The sequence below is a fragment of the Panthera leo genome, chromosome B1, assembly GCF_018350215.1.
Source record: "Panthera leo isolate Ple1 chromosome B1, P.leo_Ple1_pat1.1, whole genome shotgun sequence".
Lineage (NCBI taxonomy): Eukaryota > Metazoa > Chordata > Mammalia > Carnivora > Felidae > Panthera > Panthera leo.
In genome coordinates this window covers 174,706,610-174,726,385 of record NC_056682.1, presented here as the reverse complement: position 1 = coordinate 174,726,385, position 19,776 = coordinate 174,706,610, and the positions used below count along the sequence as shown (strand labels likewise).

The window sequence follows — 19,776 nt, the reverse complement described above, 5'->3', positions numbered from 1 at the left end:
ACTTTAAAGTTCACCTTTTTAAAATCAGAAACGTAACATTAGAATGTTTAGAAAGTGCAACTGTGTCAAAACAGGCTTAATAATCACAGAATCACAAGACTGAAAATATCTACCAAATAAAGAGAAACTAGGTTGCCACACGAATAATGAAACTTTTCAAGGTTATCAATACGAATCTTACTGATTTGAAGAACAATGAGGGTTTACTGTATTCCAGAACAGTGGTTCCCAATGGAGTGAAACTATCCCGCAGGGGGAAACCCAGAAATGTGTGAAAAAAGATTCTTTTGCCTGTCATGATGTTCGAGTGGCACCAGTTGACAGTAAAGTTGATTTATGACACCCTGAAATGATACCCAAGGTAGAAACCTCCTGTACACTTTTTGCTCTTCTAAATCTCTATCACTAATCAGTTACCCCCATAGGATGCCTGGCACTACAGATGATAAGAGAACTGTCCCTGACTTCAAGTTGAGAATAAACGTATTGCAGAGAAACAGCTAATCCCTTAAGGGAGTTCCACATGGGTATCATGCTGAACAAGTTAGTGTGGGACACAGGTCTTAACTGAATTCTACCTGTGCCTCAGTACACACTACAATCACAAGAAATATGTACCATGGTGTTTGCATATCAAGCAAACTCCTGTTTAATACTGAGATATTCACTCCAAGGATTCATAAAGATGACATATTCCACTTTGGTCCCCACAACCATGCAGAAGAGGAAGTACTTTAGAGAAAATATGCTTGTTGTCACATTACTCCATCCCATGGTACAGAAGAGACTGCAAAGGGTCAGGAGTCAAGAATCCTAACTTATTTTTCCAGCCTGAGTGCTTAGCTGCCAAAATTCTATCAAATCGGTCATTCAGCACCCCACTCCCCTACCACCCGTTCACATATCTTAGCTTGTGGCAACACTACCCCCATTAAATCCCACACAGGAAGCCTAGCTCCTCAACCTGGCCATCTCTCTGGATTGTGGTCACCCGCAGGCCCTGACCTTCACTGACAAGTTCTCTGCCTTGAAGGCTACTACTCCCCACACATCAAACACAGCCATTGTCTTTCATTCTCCCTCAGGCTTATACTGCTAGTAATAATGGCCAATATTTGCGGATGTTTACACACCATCTACTTAGGATCTACAACTAACCCTCATAACTGCCTTGGGAGGAAAGTCCCACACCCAAAGCCACAGCACGGGTAAAGAGTGAATAAATTCCAGAATTCTCAGGGTCCGACTCTATAACCTGTGCTCTTAACCATGATGCCCCCTAAAAGCTAGAAAATGGATTTAACAAAAGAGTGATATCAAGCACTTCAGATTTTTTCCCCTCCTTTGACTCTCCTATGCATAAGCACCTATGGTCACTACGGAAATTCTGTTTCAAAACACCATGTCTTGCAAGCTCAAGTCTTATATACCTTTTCAGTTTGATTGTGGGTATATGTGTCCATGAAAGTAGCTAAAAAAGAAAAACTACATTCATTCACTTCTACCTGTGTGGGATTTAAGACAAAGTGACAAATTAGGGGAAAAGATCTTTGAAATTACTATGTGAAGCAAAAGTAACATAAAATTGCTTATTAAAACTTATTTTGCATCTATCATTGCAGAAAGACAGCCACTGTGGCGCTATATAATAAAACAGTAGGAAGCCAAAATCAGATAATCAAATATAGCCAAAGTAAGTAGTCACCACCCACGAGAACAGTCAATGGTGGACAAAAACAAAAATGCAGCTTGACTAGAATAGAAAGTACTGAAGTACTGTCCCAGAAGGTATTAGACTAGTTTTAAAGGTTTAATTTTAAATGTGATGCCAAAGGAGATAAGGAGTGGAAGCAACCCAAATGTTCCCTGATGGATAACCACATGTAGAGTACACATACAACTGAATACTATGAAGCCTTCAAAAGGAAGGAAATTCTTGCAACGTGCTATAATATGGACAAACCTTGAGGACTTTTTGCTGAGTGAAATAAGGCAGTCACAAAAAGACAGATACTGCATGATTCCACCTCTATGAGGTATCTAAAGTACTCCAATTTGTAGAAAGGGCTGGCGGGGGGGGGGGGGGTGTCTCGTGGGTGTGCAGTTTCAGTTCTACAAGATGAAAAAGCTCTGGAAGTCTACTTCACAACAACGTAGATCTACTTACTACCCAACTATACCCTGTGAAATAGTAAAGATGGCAAATTTTATGCTGCATGTTTTATTTTGTTTTTACCACAATAAGGAGCTAGGGAGACAGACTAGAAGGTTTGGGCCAGCTTCCTTTTATTCAAACTGAATTCCCTGTACACATTTAGAGCTCTTTTCTTTCCTTTAGAGGCCAGTTCAGGTCTTACACTATCTACCACCACATCCGTGAGCTTTCCCTACCTATTCCATCCCCTCTTCCACCAGGCAGTAGTACAGGGAGTACAGTGTCCAGAGGACACAGCACAGGGATTACCAGTGATCCCAGCTCCGCCATGCACTAGCTGCAAGACCATAGGGAAGTTCCTTTATTTTTCTGAGCCTCACCACTGTCAGGACAATAGTGCCTACTTCACAGAGCTGTTTGGAGGATGAAATGAGTAACTATGCATAAAGATCTTGTAACAGTCCCTGGCAAGCAATAAACATTTAATTAGTGTCTGCTGGATGGAAAGTAACTAAGGTTTGAGCTGAAAATAGCCAGAGCTTGGGCAAAAGCATTCTGCAGCTCGGATCAAGGAGAAAGAATTGTGTAAGTTGCATTTTGATTATTTTATTTACTGTGCAATCTCAAAAGTACAACTCTTTCAAAATTTAGAACTTAGGATCCATTTCCACATTCAGTGAAGGCTAGAAGTGATAGTTCACTTCCTTATCACAAGAAGTTACCAATAGGTTCCATAATACCTAGGTTTAGATGTTTTCGGTAATAATCTCAATAGTTATGTACTTGATAATGTTCTTGGCTTCAGTCTTTCTCTTTCAATAGGTTCCATAATACCTAGGTTTAGATGTTTTCGGTAATAATCTCAATAGTTATGTACTTGATAATGTTCTTGGCTTCAGTCTTTCTCTTTCAAGCTATCCACCTAGATTTTAACGGGCTAATGTCTGAAACTTGTTGTCAGTTCTAATTCACAGATCTTTAAAGGAGAGCCATAATTCTTCAACAACCAGAAAGGTTTCATTGTGCTGAGTTCGTACAAGAGCAGAAGTGGGGACAGTGAAAAGCAGTAAGCCAAAGCCTGCATCATGGCAGAGGAGCCCTACCTGTGTGCCCCTAGCTGGGCACCTGCTTCTGCCCAGTGCCAGCTCCCTGCTACCCCTCTACAACCAGCAACATTTAGCTGAAAGAAGAATGAGACCACTTCGATCTCTTGATAAGAACATGCAACATATTCTTCAGGATTCTGTTCCATTTCATGCTGCCCTGAGCATTGTTTTAATTTAGTCAGGTCAAAACTAGTAGGATGTTACAGATCAATAGAAAGATTTTTAAAAATTTACGCTTATGCTATGTGTACTTTATCATACATATGTTAATTCTAAATTTTTAGTATAAACTTAAACCCCACCATTGCTCTGAATTTGAGTTGCATTGTTAAACTAACAACCAGATGTTTCAAAATAGCCTACTGTGAACGTCTCTTCTCTCTGCATTTATAAATAGTCCCCTGACCTCTTTTCCAGCTGAATTTGGGAGCTCACTCCTATTGGTTCCCTTACTGTCAAAGTCTCTTTTTCTTAAGAAGAGAGGATATCTCAGCAAATGTCTTCCAACTTACTGACTCATCTATTTACATTTATTCATTCAATAAATATTTGAGGAAAACTAACTACTCTCTCCAAGAGTAATAATAGTGGGAAATATTTGCAGTTCAAGATTACAGCAACCATTCTCCCATTTGCGAGCAGCATTAAGTGCCATAAAGAAAGTGAAGATGCAATGTCTTCTCTCAAAGAGTTTAAAAGCCTTATGATTAGACAGAACTAAACAAAATAAAATAGCACACATACAATCATTACTTTACCACTCTGGTAAGTGCCAGTAAAGAAGAAGTATCGAAAATGGAATGCTGAGGTACCCCCCAAAAACTGCATAAATAATAATAAAAAAATCTAATTTTGTGACTTTGACTTTCACATGGTTTACATTTTAAATATTGCTTTACTATTAATTACATAGAGAAGTAGAACCATCATCTTTCATGAGTGCTAGGGAACTCTAAAAATCTCAAATTAATTCCAGGAAGGCAAGTGAAATATGCAGCCATTCACAGCTCTGAGGAAGGAGTGATCAGCGAAGGGGCTAAGAGGGGAATCTCAAGTAGGAAGAAATGGGGATGGAGACAGCACTATCTGAAGCAGAAGGTATGCCATAAAGGGGGCACGGAGGGAGAGGTCTTCAGGTTATAACAGCAAGGAGATGAGAACAGCTGGACCTAAGGTTCAAGAAGTAATAAAAAGTGATGCCAGAAAAGGAAGCTGGAGTTGGCTATGACCTTGAATAGCAGGCTAAGTATTCTGAACTTTATCAAGATACTGGGAAAGAGACTGGGCAATGACTGTTACCATCCCCACCCCCCAGGAGCCCAAGACACTTTATAATCAGCATGCAGATCCCACTTCTCTTCTGCTCTTCCCTGATCATCTCTCCCACTTCAAATTGATTAACGATGTTTCCATTTCCTAAAGCTATATAACATAACCTGCATAGCCCTTTTATGCATCCCATTTTTGTAAGAACCATGAGGGCATATTCACCATCTTATTAGTCCTTCCCTGAGTATCCCTTCACCTACCCATCTACTCTGCATACAAATGGAATAAGATAGGAAAATAATTCTTCCCACCTCTTCACTGGTAGTTTTTACCTCTGAAGCTGCTCAAAATGACTACTCCAACCCAGATCAGGATTCCTTTGTTTCCTCATAGTATGGGTAAAGATATATGCTTATTCTTATACTAGGAATGACCTTATAAATAGAATACAATTGACTTCAACAAAGTAAGTGAGTAAAATGGCTTAGCCATCACCATTGGCTTAATCTGGCCAATCAAAAAAACAAAAAAAACAAAAAAAAACAAAAACCCTAAAATAACAAACTAGAGGGATCCAAGACTTCACAGAAAGGATTAAAAGGACATTTCATAGCCTCTAATCTCTCATCAATTCACGTTTGGTCAAAGCTAAGAAATATTTCCAACATTAATAAAAAGTTCCCTACATAATTAATATTTTACAGAGAATTCCAAAAAGCCCTCAACTTAGCAAGTGCCAACACTGGATCCAATAAATGAGTCTATAAATAAATGAGAAAAAAAAACATATTAAAAGAAAGCTATGAAAGCAACGACCATCATAATACTTGGCAATTTCATAACATCTTTCACCAAACTTTCTCAAAGTTACAGGAAGGTGGGGTATTTAAAAAAAAAAAAAAAAAAAGTCTTGGATATCATGAAATCTATAAACCTGAGTCCTAGGGTTTTTAAAACTTCATAGTTTCATAGTATTAATGTAAACATTTCCAAGAAAATTGCAATTCATTGTAATCTGATTCCTGTACTTAGAGTAACTATCTATAGTTGAGTTGAAAAGGATTAATTGAATATTTGGGTCTTAAACTGCTAGAAACGTGTAGTAGTACCAGATGATTAAGAATTTATCTTTAAATACACCAACAGCAAAATACATATTTTACACACACACTATCAGGTTTCCTTTCGTTGGCAACCACTATAAAATCTGACAGGTTTACAGAAGACAGAAAAAATACAAACACATACACGCCCATGTAAATAAGTTTTAACAAGTCAACTGACTTACCCCCTAGGTGCATTTTAATTTAAATAAATCTCTGAGTACTAACAAACCAAATCTATATAAAACACTCTTGGTGTTAAGACCCACTTTGAATGTGTATCTGTTAAAAAATGCGTTTAAAAAGGGGCCAGGGAAACAAACACTTCCACTCTAGGTTCCAGCTAAGTTCCATGACCCATTTTACTTTTCTTTCTTTTTTAAACATTGTTAAACAGTGTGATGTCATGAGAATTTTCCCTCAACATTTCTCTTGTAAGTGCATGAAAGTCATAACTACAAGTTTACAGGATTCTTTTTCCCTTAAAAAAGTTAGCTTCCTTTTTTAAAACAGCCCTAACTTCATCTTCCAATTACTTATGGGCAAAGTTCCACAAACTCATGTGGGTGTAGAGTGCTTAAGTGCGGGGGAAATCAATACTGAGCTTGTAAGTACAATACTATTATTGGTAATCACAGTGACATCCGATTAAATGTACTTTTAAAAATAGTTTCCTTCTCGATACGTTTTGTTTTTTTTTTTTCTTTTTTTTAACCAGAAGGCTATATTCCACTGAGCGGCCTATTTGAAGGGCAACCTTGAAAAAAAAAAAAAAAAAAATTGTTCCTATCACTACACAAACCCGCAAAAGCCAAAAAATGTCATGATTCTACACAAACTTGCTTCTATTTTTCCTCTAATTACCAAAGGATAAAGTTCACAACGTCATTTCACAAAGCATTCCCTCAAATCAAAAGAGCTCCAGATCCCCAAAAGGAGGTGAGGAAAGTGTTTAAGAAAACAAGCCCGGGCGAACTTACTTTTTACTAAATGAGATGGCTCACCCATTCTCCCAAGAGACTTGTCTCCAAACTAAAATGAAAGATCAATCTAGTAAACTGACTGCCGACAGGTCCCGGTGTACGGTGTTGGGTTCAGGCAGGTGGAGGCCAAATGACTGTGATTAAAGTTAATTAACAAGCCTGTCGTCTCAAAGCGTATAACCAGCAGGGTGCGGGGGAAGCGCAGAGATCCGCGCAAACTCATTATCTCTACCGAGTAAATAACTTGGTGCCTGAAACTCGCTAAGGGACAGCTTCTTTTTATCTCGGGGTGCGGGGTGCCGAAGGAGAAGTCTAGTTGTCGGTGCAGATTCTCACCCGCCCGGACCAAATCACGTTAGCAAGGAGTTTTTGTATCACTTACCCGCTTCTGGTTTCCTTTTAGACGCCCACACGCGGAGCGAAATCCAAGGGGCAGAAACCAGAGCCGAACACTTTTCGCTCTGGGAATTTACCCGGAAAGTGCCGAAAAGCCGCAGCCGAGCCTGAGACCGTCCCCCCCTGCCCCCCGCCCCGCCCAGCCCACCCGCGGCCCCCGGTACTCGCCTCGCGCGCGGGCAGCCCAGCTGGGAAAGCGAGGCGGACGGTGAAGCCTCGGCGCCGGCGTCTCTGCCCGCCCGGTTCGCTCGGTCCTCAGCCGTCGGTCCCAGGAGCGGGGCCTCCTCCGCCTCCCCGGTCCCCGCCGGCTGCCCGCACCGCGTCTGCTGCCGGGCGGCAGCCGCGCGGGCGGCGCTGTCACACGGGCTGGCGCGCCGCGGCCGCCGCACCTGGAGGCGGGGAGCGCGGGGAACGCGAGCCCGCGCGCAGCTCCGGAAGCGCTGCGGCCGCCGCCCGGCGCCCGCCCAGGTGCTCTCGCGCGCCGCGCCTCTGCCGCTTCCTCTCGGCCCGCGGGGGCGGGGAGCCGGCGCCCCGCGCGGGGGCAGCCGGCGCTCAGCGGCGGGGGCGGTCGAGCCGGCAGCCCTGGTTCCGCAGCATAGCTGGGCGGCTGACTCAGTCCGCCGAGGCCAGGCCGCGCCTGGCACCCTCGCCACCTGGCGCACCTTGGCCGCGAGGCTCCCGGGCCGGCGGGGCTGGGAAAGCTGCGAGGGCGCGTCCGGGAGCGAAGATCGGCGAGGGCAGTACCCTCCCCGGGGGCTGGGGGGGATGGGGGGGAGACACGCGGGTGACCCTTCCGAGCCCCTGCTGGCCAGTGGGTTTCTCCGCGCGCTGATAGAGGGGTTCCTGTCAAATGGGCGGAACCTCTCCACCACTGATTGTTAGTCTTACTCTAAGTACTTTCCGTGTCACCTCAGCGTTTCCCAAACTGAAGACTCATCTAGGGCGCTGGTTTTCCCAGGCTGCTGCTTGGCGAAGTTGCATTGAGTGGGCCCGGGAATCTGTCTACCGAGCTCCGTTGCAGATTCGGCTGAGCCCATTCTATAGGCTTCTCCTTCAAATGGTGTCTGTGAGGAAGGGATTGGTGTCTTCGTTTAATAGTTGAGGAGTCGGAGAGGCAGAGCACCTTGGCCAAGACGACACAACTTTAAGGGGTGGAGGTGATTTTCAATTTAGACCTGAACTCTGAACCCTGAAGAATACAGCCTATTCCCTGATTTTCTAATTTCCCCCTTTCTTGTCTTTTTTCACTTGGGAGGGAGGGATGATCATGCCCCAGTCCTTCTGGTACCTGAGCTTGTTAGATCCTGGAAAGACACTGCCCCTTCGACTTGGACCTTGGCACTCTCTTCTCGGAACTGACAATATGGAGTCAGCAAAAGAAAAGGGGCTCTTCTGAAAAGAAATTTAAAAAATACCACCCAGTGTGCCTGTGCGTCCCCTAATACCGCAGAGTCAGTAAAATCCACTTGTTTGCCAGGGAGTTCAAAGGCCAAATCCTTTTTTTTTTTTTTTTTTTTAATAAACATCTCTTCACAGACTGTACCTGAAATGTTCTCCCTTGAAAGATGAAATGTTCTGTTCTTTCCACTGTACCTGTTGATAGAAGTAAAGCAATTAGGGAAAGTGGTGAGCTTATTATCCAAACGAGATAATTGGTGAGGGCCAGCATGTAGGTGGCTTCCCAGGAGCTGGGGCTGGTGGCAGGCGTCATCCTCACCAAAATACCTCCCACCCAAAAGCACCTTCCTGCCTGGGAAGACTCTGTAACAGGCTCCAGAGACACCAAATCTCCATGTCTTTTGAACTAAATACTTCATAGCAAGCCGTTTCCACCAGGAAAGTTTTCCCATTTTCTAAACCTCAAGCATGGTCTTTCTTTGGGATTCCTGTAGAATTATACTATGTGGTTTTCCTGGCTTCATTTTAGGTCCTTAATCTGTTGAGGTGTTTTGTTGTTGTTTTTTTTTTTCACTTTTTGCTTTTTACCTAAGAATTCTCACATACTTGTCATGTATTTTTATCTGTGTAAGCCACCTTGAGTCCTTTTCTGAACAAGGTGGCTTATAAACAAAGTTTCCCACCTTAGTAGGGACATGTGTCAGAACGCCAAACATTGTTTTGGCCTCAAGTTACTTCTCTTGGTAGGTTTTATAAACCTAATTGGGACTTTGTGTCTCTTTGCAACAACATCATAGTCCCTTGATTATTATTCAGTAATTTATTGTTTAAGAAATTTATTGAACACTTACTTTTTGATAACTTGAGAATACAGTAGTAGCAAATACAATACAAGCTCTGGATTTACAGCCTTCTCTGAGGGGAAATAAAGTTAAAAGCTGTAAGGAACACCAATGATTTAATAATAGCTCTGGGAAGTGAAAGAAAAACAATGTTCCCCCATTGAATATATACATTAGTTTTAAGATGTATTCTGGTTTTAAGAACCTTCATATATGGAGGGAAATAAAAGGTATCTGAGGAAATACGTCAAAAGTACTCTTTTATTAACTGTTTACTAATAACTCAGATTTCAGCCAAACATCTAACATATATGTTGTAGATATAAAACAACTCTACAAGTTAGAACTCTTTTTCTAATTTTATAAATACAGGCTTAATTGAGACTTAGGTTAAGTAGTCCATAGTGTATAAATTAAACACATCTAGGCTGGATTCATATACTATGAATTACTTAGCCCTCACAGTGAGGCATTCAGGAAGCAAAGTATACAAGAAAACTAACTTCATAAAAAGTGAGGTCTGATATCTGTTTACTGCCAGGACCGTTGGACTATATATTCCCAGGAATTTCCATCTAGGTTGGATTTATTCCAAAATGACCTAGTCCCGTCCTTATTTCCTCAATAGTTAGAGAGCAGGTGTAGCTATGTACTTTGCCAGACTTTGTGTCTTTGCTCCGCCTATCCCTCTTACCCAGAATGCACTTTGCTTCTGAAAGAGGTAATGTGACAGAGTGGTAATCTTCCTCCTCTCCTCCCCTTCTCCCTCCTGTCCCTCCTCCCCCTTTTCCTTGCATCTTCCGGGGTAACACCTATAGAGCATTTAGGTGTCAGTTGCTATTCCCAGCACTTTGCTTGCAAAAGCTCCCTGAATTGTCTCAACACCTTCTTGAAGAGACAGTGTTATTAGCCCCATGATAAGAAAACTTAAGAAAGAGAGGTCAAGTAATTTGCACCAGTTAAGAAATAAAAGAAAAGAATTCCAAGCCACTCTTCTCCAGCATCCGCCCTCTGCACTGGATTGCCTTTCAGGGAAATCGCAGTGCTGGAATTGAAAAAGCCTGTGCTGAAAATGAAGGCTGATCATGTAGTTTGTGGCATTTTGAAAAGATGCATTAAATTTTCTGAGTCTCAATTTCCCCATCTGTAAACTGGGAATAATAATACCTATGAGAATTTAATGTGATTTCTTGTCTAAGGTCCCTAGAAAATAGTAGTCCCTTAATACATTTAGTTCTATTCTCTTTACTCCAATTATTCTTCAAAACAATGTTCAAACCTCATCTTCCTCTTAAGCCCTTCCAGATCTCTGCTACCCAGAATTATATACACAACAGAATTTAAAGCAATCATTTTTTCTCTAAAGGAAAATCCCATATTGTTTTTGTCAAATAGAAAACTTTAGGGATGTAGATAAAATAGGCCTGTGTCTAGTTAACAGTATTTAATTCAATTCCTTTTAGATAAGCAAATATTTATAAAAATAAAATTATATATTAATGTATAAACACTGCCTATTCCATTCATGTTTTATAAGCTAATTTTATTCACATTTTAGCATGCAACTTTAATATCAGTAATTGCATCAGGAGAGCCACATTTTGAATCATCAGTGTTTTGTTTTGGGTTTTTTGTATTTTGTTTTTTGTTTTGTTTTTGGGGTTTTTTTTTTAGAGCATATGAGTTTCACTTCTGTCTAAATTTTTGAAGAAACTTAACTTTCTGAATTCTTTTATGATTCTGTCACCGGGAATGTTTACAAACCACAAGTTCCCACCAGCGTTATATTAAGAAGTTGTATTTTCTCATTCATCCTAGATATGTACATTTGTAATCTCCACCAGTTTTTTTAATGCTTTTGAAAAGGATGCTTGCACTAACATAGAGCATGTACAACTAACTGTGAGTTCATACTTCCATAAGTAATTACTTCATCTGTTTTAAATATCTTCTTCTTGATTTTTAAGCCAATTCCATCAGATGACCTCTGTATGTATCCTGAACCAAGACTGATTGAAGATATTCAGGCCGCATGCCTTACACCCAACTCCAGTAGTTCAAGTACTTTGCAGTTTGGATTAATGTACAATAATTCTGGAAGGGTAGTGATCCTTGAATATATAGATTCCAGGTACCAGGCACTATTGCACATTTTTAACACTTCTAATCCTCTCAGCAGTTTGGAAGGTAGGTACTACCATTAGCTCCTTTCTTAACCAGTGAAGAAATGGAGACACAGAGTTTATTTCACCTAAGAACAGTAAGGGAGAAAGGATTTGAACCCAAATAATGTGGATTCAAATCCCATATATGTCTTAAGCACTGTGCCTCAGAGAAAACTTTTAAAGTTTTGGCTGGAAAGATATCTTTTCTAAGGCCGATTTTTGGGGGGAAATGATGTGCCTAATGTTCAGGCTCTCTCTTGGATTTCCCCAATGACATTTGTTTTCGCCACTATTGGAGTAGCTATGTTAGGGGATTTTGCATTACAGATACTAAGAAACTTTTCTTATTACTTTTGTTATTCCCTGAAGTTCCATTACCTCTCTGGAGTACTCTTGACACTTATGGATACTTGGAATTTTTTATTACTATTTGAATTCCCTGAAGAGCCCATCATAGGGCCTTGGATACATTTTTGTTTCATTAAATTAAAGTACTCATATTCATTAGGTTAAACATTTGGTACTTTGTTAAAAGTTTTAAGAGTTGCTTTGAAAGTTTTACAAACTTTCTCACTACAAGCAAGCAGCCTGGTGGATGCCTACTGTAAGGCAGAGAAACGAGCAGTGTCAAATACGCAGTCAGTTAAATTTTACCAAAAGGTGATAAGATTGTGGAAATAATTTATTTTGAAATATAAGTTTTCCAGGAGCGCCTGTCTGGCTCAGTCGGTTAATTGTCTGACTTAGCTCAGGTCATGATCTTGCAGTTCGTGACTTCATCAGTCTCTGTGCTGACAGCTCAGAGCCTGGAGCCTGCTTCAGATTCTGAGTCTCCCTCTCTCTCTGCCCCTCCCCTTCTCACACTCTGGCTCTCTCTCAAAAATAAATAAACATTTATATATATGTATATATATTTTTTTCCAGAACTCATTAAATATTTTAAAACATGGTATGAATTGTCAAAAGAATAGAATTAGGCTGGTGGCAGCAGGGGAAAAAAAAAAGATGAATGAAGGAAGCAAATTTTGGGGCCAGTTTTAAAATCAGTGGGCCCCATGAACCTCGAAATTCTGATCTCAAAGCCTTCATCATTCTCTTGTGGTCTAAAAGAGTACATAATCTCTAGGGGTTTGCATCTCCCAGGAGAGAACACAGATACCCAAATCTAACTAAAGATATCAATTGTGTGAAAAAAAAACTTCACTCATACAACTTGAGAATGTACCATTCGATGAGAATTTTGTCTCTCTGCTGCCCTGTATATCACTTATTTTTTAGACTGGAAAATTTCAAAGATATAAAAGATAAGATGTAAAAAAAAATAGAAAGTTTTCCTATAAAACTAGTATTTCAGAAACTTATTTGGGTACTAGAGATTAGAGTATTTCTTTGACACTGATACATATTTTACACTTTACTACTTCTGAAATGGGGATTTATCTTAAGATGGATTGCTGCTGGCCAGGCAGTAGTCATAGTATAATTTGTCATTGCCTGTATATTCGTGAACCTGACCACACATGTTTATATTGTCGTCATTTCAGTTACTTGCACTGGCAATCCAACAGTCCAACACATGTTGAGTTGTCATTTCCAATGTCTTTAGAAAGATTACACTAGGTTTCTGCAAAAAGTCAAGGAAACAGAACAATGTGATATTAGATGAAAATCTACATCTAATTCTCAAAGAGAATTTTTTATACATATATAATAAAAATTCTAAGTGATTTGTGTTATGTCATAGTTTAGGTCACAGTGATTTTTTTTTCTCATGGTTTAGAAAATATTCGTGTATTCTAAAATACATTGCATTTTTTGGGTTCTTGACATCCAGTAGTTTCACCACTGCTAACATAAATATCTAATTTTATTTTTCTATAGAAAAAAGTTCATTAAGGAAAAACGATTATTAAAAGAAGTTCCAGAGAACCTAATTATTATCAAATGGATTTGCAGATGAAATACATTCACAGGGTGTAAAATTATTACTTCCACTTTGTTGTGTCAATTGTTCTCACATATATTTCCAAAATTGAGTTTACTAAACACACCAAAAATTATATTTGTACTACAGTTTGAAAATGCTCTATACCTGCATTTTTTTCCCTTTTTGCTAAAAATGCTACCCTCATAGTAGATAATTAACCTTGACAGTTCTTCTGACATCAAGAAACAAAAGGGGGGAGGGATTTAAAGAAGCAAAAGATAGAAAGGTTAGAAATACAAAAACAACAGCTAGAACTAGATCCCCTATAAAGCATTGAAATTAAACTATTAAAAAACTAATTTGAAAAGCATAGAATAATACCCATGTACAAGATGAAAACAAGGAGCGCCTGGATGGCTCAGTCAGTTGAGCAACAGACTCTTGGTTTTGGCTCAAGTCATGATCTCAAGGTTCCTTTAAAGACCCACACTGACAGTACAGAGTCTTCTTGGGATTCTCTCTCTCCTTTCTCTCTTCCCCTCCTCCACTCAGGTATTCTCTCTCTCTCTCTCTCTCTCTCTCAAAAATAAATAAAATTTTAAAAAATTTTTAAAAAGATACATGAAAAACAAGGAAAGGATTGATAAAATCTCCTACCACAAGACAACTGTCATAAAAGCAGAGGTCACAAACTAGCTGTGGGCAGCATGAAGTCCAAGTATCTTTCAGAAGCACATAGAGCTTAGCAATGTTTAATTAGTTTCCCAGATATAGAAGATTTTATATTAAAATATGGATTTTCAGCTTCTCTTCAAAAATCAGAATGTCTGATAACACTGAACTCCTATTCCCACAAAGCAAGTCTGAACCAACTGGAAGAATAGCTGCCCTTTCTGGATAAGACATATGTTCTCTAATCTGCTACAGTCCTATTCACCCTGTTTCTCCTTAAGGTTATAACTTCGGAGCTGTGGAGGTTGCAACTATGGGACATGGCCCGAAATTATGAGCTGTGGAAGACAGACTGTATGAGTGACAAACTTATGGATTTCTGAAATGGAAGTCTTAGAAATATACAGCCAAGGTCAAAATTAGTACCCAATATATTAAGAATGTTTCATCAGCAGAAGCAGCAGCAGTGTGATCGTCAGAATAGCTAGTATCTATTGAGTTCTTAAAGTCAGTCAAATAACATGTTAAATGCGCTGTAGCTATTATTCATTCAACTAATTTTTGTAGATGCTGTAAGATATGATGAGTCACAGATGCCGAGACAAACATAGACATACTTCACTATCTTTTGGGAACTCTCAGTATGATAGCAGAGGCAGATACTACGCAAATTATTACACAAATATATATGTATGTATATGGCACATGTAAGTGCTATTACACCCACATAGATATATATAACACATAGTATACATATGGTACATATACTACTTAGTATATCTATGCATGCATACATACACATTTACATGTTTACATGTATATATAACATATACATGTATGATTATGTGTGAACCATATGAATCTGCTGATATTTGTCTATATTTAACCTCAGAAATGGTCACTGCATGGGGTTTATATTAATACATTTAAATTGAAACTGGAAGAAATGTTTTTCTCCTATTCCCAATCTTTCCTTCACGCAGAGGGAATTTCTAACCCTCCCAGCCTCTCTTAGCTCCCATTTTCACATCTCTACACGCTGCCCTATGATAGTGGAGTGCCCTATTTATTGGGTGTCTTTGGAAGAAGGGCCTGGCCACATGAGCCCTGCTTCTTTATCCCCTTTCTTGTAGCATGGGCTGTCGTCAGGGAGCCAGAATTCTGTGTTGCTCTTTCAAGCTGTAAGACCTATAGGAGGTTTAAATATATTCAGAGCTTCCAGAAACTGACATGTTGTCTCAAAGTAATATTTGACTCCTTGTCTGCCTGATTCCTGTATATCTTCCCATTTATTTCAAACAAAGCACCCCGACATTTGTGGTATTAGGAATGAACAAGGTTATATGCAAGCATGCAAGCAAATAAAAAGGAGAAGGAATAATTTTTGATCAGTTTATCAGAAGAATCCTCTTTAAACAAGTGACGTTTACACTGAAAAGCAAAGGCTGGGTGGGAGTGAGCTATGTGTGCTCAGCTTGTGTGTGGGAGAGTACATAGATAGGCTCCAGGCAGAGAAGAGCATTTGTAAAACCTCAGATGCACCAAAAGCAGGAACTTTGGAGGAACTGAAATAAGTTCTTTCAGCTAGATAGTGAGCAAATTAGACAGGATGAAGTTGGAGGGACAGGCATACGCATTGTATATGGCCTTTCACGCCATGTCTAAGTTTGGGGATCTTATCAGAAGTCATTGGGATGGCCATCTATCGGCTGAATACAATGAGATGCAGAAAGGTTAAACTGCAAGAAACTGCAGGAAGTTAAACTGCAGAAAGGTTATACTGTTTGATAGCACACACATATGATTCCAGGGACCACTCTTTTAATTGCCCTTCTGTTCCTTCTGTCCAAAAGAAGTACACAGTCTAATCGGCAGAAATTTCAGGGTGTATGTGCATTTGTAGACTTTAACCTACCTATAACAGATATGACTAATGAATTCACCAGCTTGTTGAGGGATTTATAAAGAATGTTTGGTATTTATAATTTCATACCTCTAAGTTTGGGGAAACAAAATGGACAAATGAGTCGATTCATCCTTCCAGTTTCTACAGAATTCTAACGTTAGGGAAGATTTAATCTTTTTAACTGCAAGGCGCCCCTTTTGTGTTACATAAGCAAGTTCAACCATTTCCCCCCAAAACAGGTAATTCAACATAGATTGGAGGAAGGGGAACAGAGGATAAGAATGTCTGAGCACTTCATGAAAGAGTGTTGGTAGGTAGATTGGACAATGAAGACACTGAGTTACTCTCTCTACATCTAAGAGTGTCACAAATGGACATGTGATTTAAAGCTTCATTCATCACTGACCTCATGTACAGTTTGTACACTGGTTACTAGCAACTTCTATGCTATCAGTGTCTGCTGTTCTTACTCTACAAAAAAAAAAAAAAAAAAAAAAAAAAAAAAACAAACAACACAAAAATCCGTATATCCTGTTTCTCTGTCTGAAAAGGTAGTATTCTCAGTTTCTTTAAAACACATTTTTTAGAAAAGATATCTATCTGCCATTTGATCATTTTCTCTGTGTGAAATATGACATACCATCTCAGTTATACCAAACAGCAGGTGCGCAGACCTTCAAAGACCTAACTCTCAACTTTGCATTTCCTTCACTCCACATGGCTTCTGCAGCATCCTGTGTAATGGTTTTGTATTTTTTCCTGTGGAAACTCTCCAACCCGCACTACTTCAGCTTCAATCTGGTTTAGCGATCAGAATACAGGGTGTCTGCTCAGTACATTTTGCAAGCATATTAAGGAGACCATGGCAGTCATGCTTGGTTGAACTTCTCTTCTTTCACTTGCAAAGGAACTACTACTCATGCATTCATTCAGCCATGAATGCTTGGCTTTTTTATTATAGTTACTAGGACACTGAAAAAGGAGTTTTTTGTTTTTATTTTTCATTCATCTCCACAAGAAAGAAAGAAAGAAAGAAAGAAAGAAAGAAAGAAAGAAAGAAAGAAAGAAAGAAAGAAAAAATAACACAGTACTGGATGGAATCAGTCACTTGTCTTTATGCCCCAACTAGGGACGATTTCTAGTAAACCTATAATTTTTAAAAAGACACCAATTTAATGCATTAGAGTATCTTCATAAAGTGGCAAGTGCATTTTCAAATAAAAAGCACATTTGTACAACTATCAAATGGGTAAATATTTTTATTGAATCGGCTGAATTCAATAGGCAATAATTAAACATAAAGAACTTTAGTTTCTCTTTCATCGTCTCTTCCAAACTGTGCTTTCAGATTTACTCTACTCATGAATGAAATACAGGGTGGATTCCTTAGATTTTCTGATCTGTGTCATTGAAAAGAATAGTCTAATTTATGTGCTCTAGCACAACAGACTAACTCCAGCCTATTTCATTCAATATAAAACATACTGTTCTCCATTACCACCCTCTTTCCCACAAGCCTGCTTCAGTTCTATCATGCTTCCTTGGGGTGGTGGGGAGGGAAGGATTAGAGGACTAGACGTATTTCTCTCAGTTGCTCACCTTTTCCCTCATCTGCTAACTGCTGCATCAGACCCCTCAAGGATCAAGTCAATAGGAAAAGGAGATTGAGAGGAAAGGTTGTCTCTTAAGTGGTGGGTGCAGCTGTAATTTCCTGGCTTTTCCTCTCCTAGTTTTTCCTAACTCTCTCCCACTCCGCCACCACCCCCACCCCATAACCACTGCTGGAGTCAGGATTCTAATGGATGCTCCAGAGATGCTGGAAATATTTCCTCTCAGCCAGCAGCTTTTGACACCTCTCCTCAGGCCCTTCCTGGTACATTAAGTTTCTTCCACTAGACTGAGTGCCCATTTCAGACCTTTCATACAGTCCACAGTCTTCAGCAAATTTTAAGATACACAGATGGCATTTACTACAGATATGTGAACTCTCGTCCTTTTTTCAAAGCTGAAGCTCAAACTGTTGCCCATACTATATTAAACATGGCTAAGAATAGTAGGGAAGGGTCGGTGGACAAGTGTATCATTTGAGAGAGACAAGTTGTAAGAACACGTCACTACATCCACAAGGCTGGAGTCTTTCATTTTTTACAGGAGCCCAGGCATCTGTGCATGTGTGGGTGGTCATACTTATTAAATACTACCCATATTTATTAGTGCTGGGGTCATCTTTATTAACTATCCACATGCAAGTTCAGTGCATAAACTGTCTCTCATAATCCTCATACCAGCTCTATGAATTGGATTCTATTATTAGCCTCATTTGATAGATGAGGGTACTTAAAGGTTTAAGAGTTTAACTTGCCCAAGGTCACATACCTTATAAATTGTAGAGCTGGAACTCAGCTTAGCACCATTGTCAGATGCATAGGTCTTGCTCACCACAATTACCACATCAGGCCACCTACCCTTGGGACTGGACTGTGATTAGTTTAAGTAGTGACTAGAGCTGGGATATTTAAATGGATTCTTGTATCCATTGCCAAAGGTTTGCCCAGATAACAGACTGACAGCAGTTGTCATCTCTGTGTTATGGATAGAAATCTTTCACTGAGTGAGGTGTTTCCTGGGTACAGGCCTATACATGACTGTAATCTTCCAATTAAACAATGCAAAACAATAACAAGACCCAAGACTTCAAAGTCATCCATCTACCCCCTCACACAACTTCTTGCATATAGCATCAATAATCTATTCAACAGTGTTCTGATTAAAATTTCTTCTCATAGTTAATGAAATTTATAGTTTACTTAGTTATGATTTCTAGGAATCTAGCTATGCATTTTAAATTCCAGTTTATAGGTTCTTTGTGGCATCTCTGAACATTGGAGATAATCATATTATTCACAGTAGCTTGTGAAAAAAAATGGGTTCAGGTCATAACATTATTAGGCAGGTCATCCACAAGAACATGAATATCATGGTGAGTTCAGAGCACATAGATTTGCTTCATAGGCAGGAGAGCATGCCGAGATCTTGAAAACATTAAGGTTCTTGGCTATTAGGCCTACAGGGGTCTCAGTGGCAAGATTCAATGGAAAAATGAGAACCAGAATTTGGCCTGAGGACAGACCCTGGGAATCGTCATTATTTTAACATATAATGTCTAAAAGGGTGAAAGGAGTAAAGATAGATCCCAGAAAGCATTTGACTATTGACTTAATCTGATGGGATGGTTATGCCAGCAGAGAACCCATGCAGCTCTCCAAATATTGCATTAAGTCAGTCATAAAATTAGCAAATCCAAACTAAGGTTTTGTATTAGGTCTACATAATGCTTTATGAAAACTAGAGTATTTGTTCAAGTTTGAAAAATGGTTTCATCAATACTCTCTCCTAGAGATTTATGACATACATTATCATAGTAAAGTCTTTATGGGAATCCTGCAACACACACACACACACACACACACACACACACACACACACACAAGACCAAACCTGTTTAATCTTGCCTAATTTATCATTTCCCAGGTCTGTCAGATCAAGAGGCCGTCTTTTTTGTATAACACCTTTAGTTTGCCGAACCACACTTTCAGTAAAGCTGGTACAGTTAATTAAGGGAACCCCACATCTTATAGGTAAAGCTCGAAGAACATTATTGACTGTTGCTTCTTACAGCAAAACTATTGAGAATTTTTTGGTCAAAATGAGTTAAAGGAAATGATCTTTAAGATATTTCCAGTGTACAGCTATTCTAGATGTCTGCTCAAGATCCAAGGACCTCAAGCTGGAAACAAGGGCGACAAACTCAAATGAAAATCATAGGGCCTCCAGGATATGGGCCTCAGTTGAAG

At 39.6% G+C, this 19,776-nt stretch overlaps 1 protein-coding gene across 3 annotated transcripts in view; it reads right to left on the bottom strand.

Annotated features, from left to right (window-relative positions):
• Positions 1-19,776, bottom strand: part of ARAP2 (ArfGAP with RhoGAP domain, ankyrin repeat and PH domain 2) — a 213,979-nt gene that overhangs the window by 190,026 nt on the left and 4,177 nt on the right. For 2 of the 3 annotated variants that reach the window (XM_042936650.1, XM_042936651.1), the window contains exon 1: positions 6,614-7,101. The gene's annotated coding sequence lies outside the window, so the exon portion shown is untranslated. Of the gene's footprint in view, positions 1-6,613; positions 7,102-8,555; positions 8,606-19,776 lie in introns of those variants that run through there. The other variant, XM_042936649.1, reaches the window with a different exon arrangement.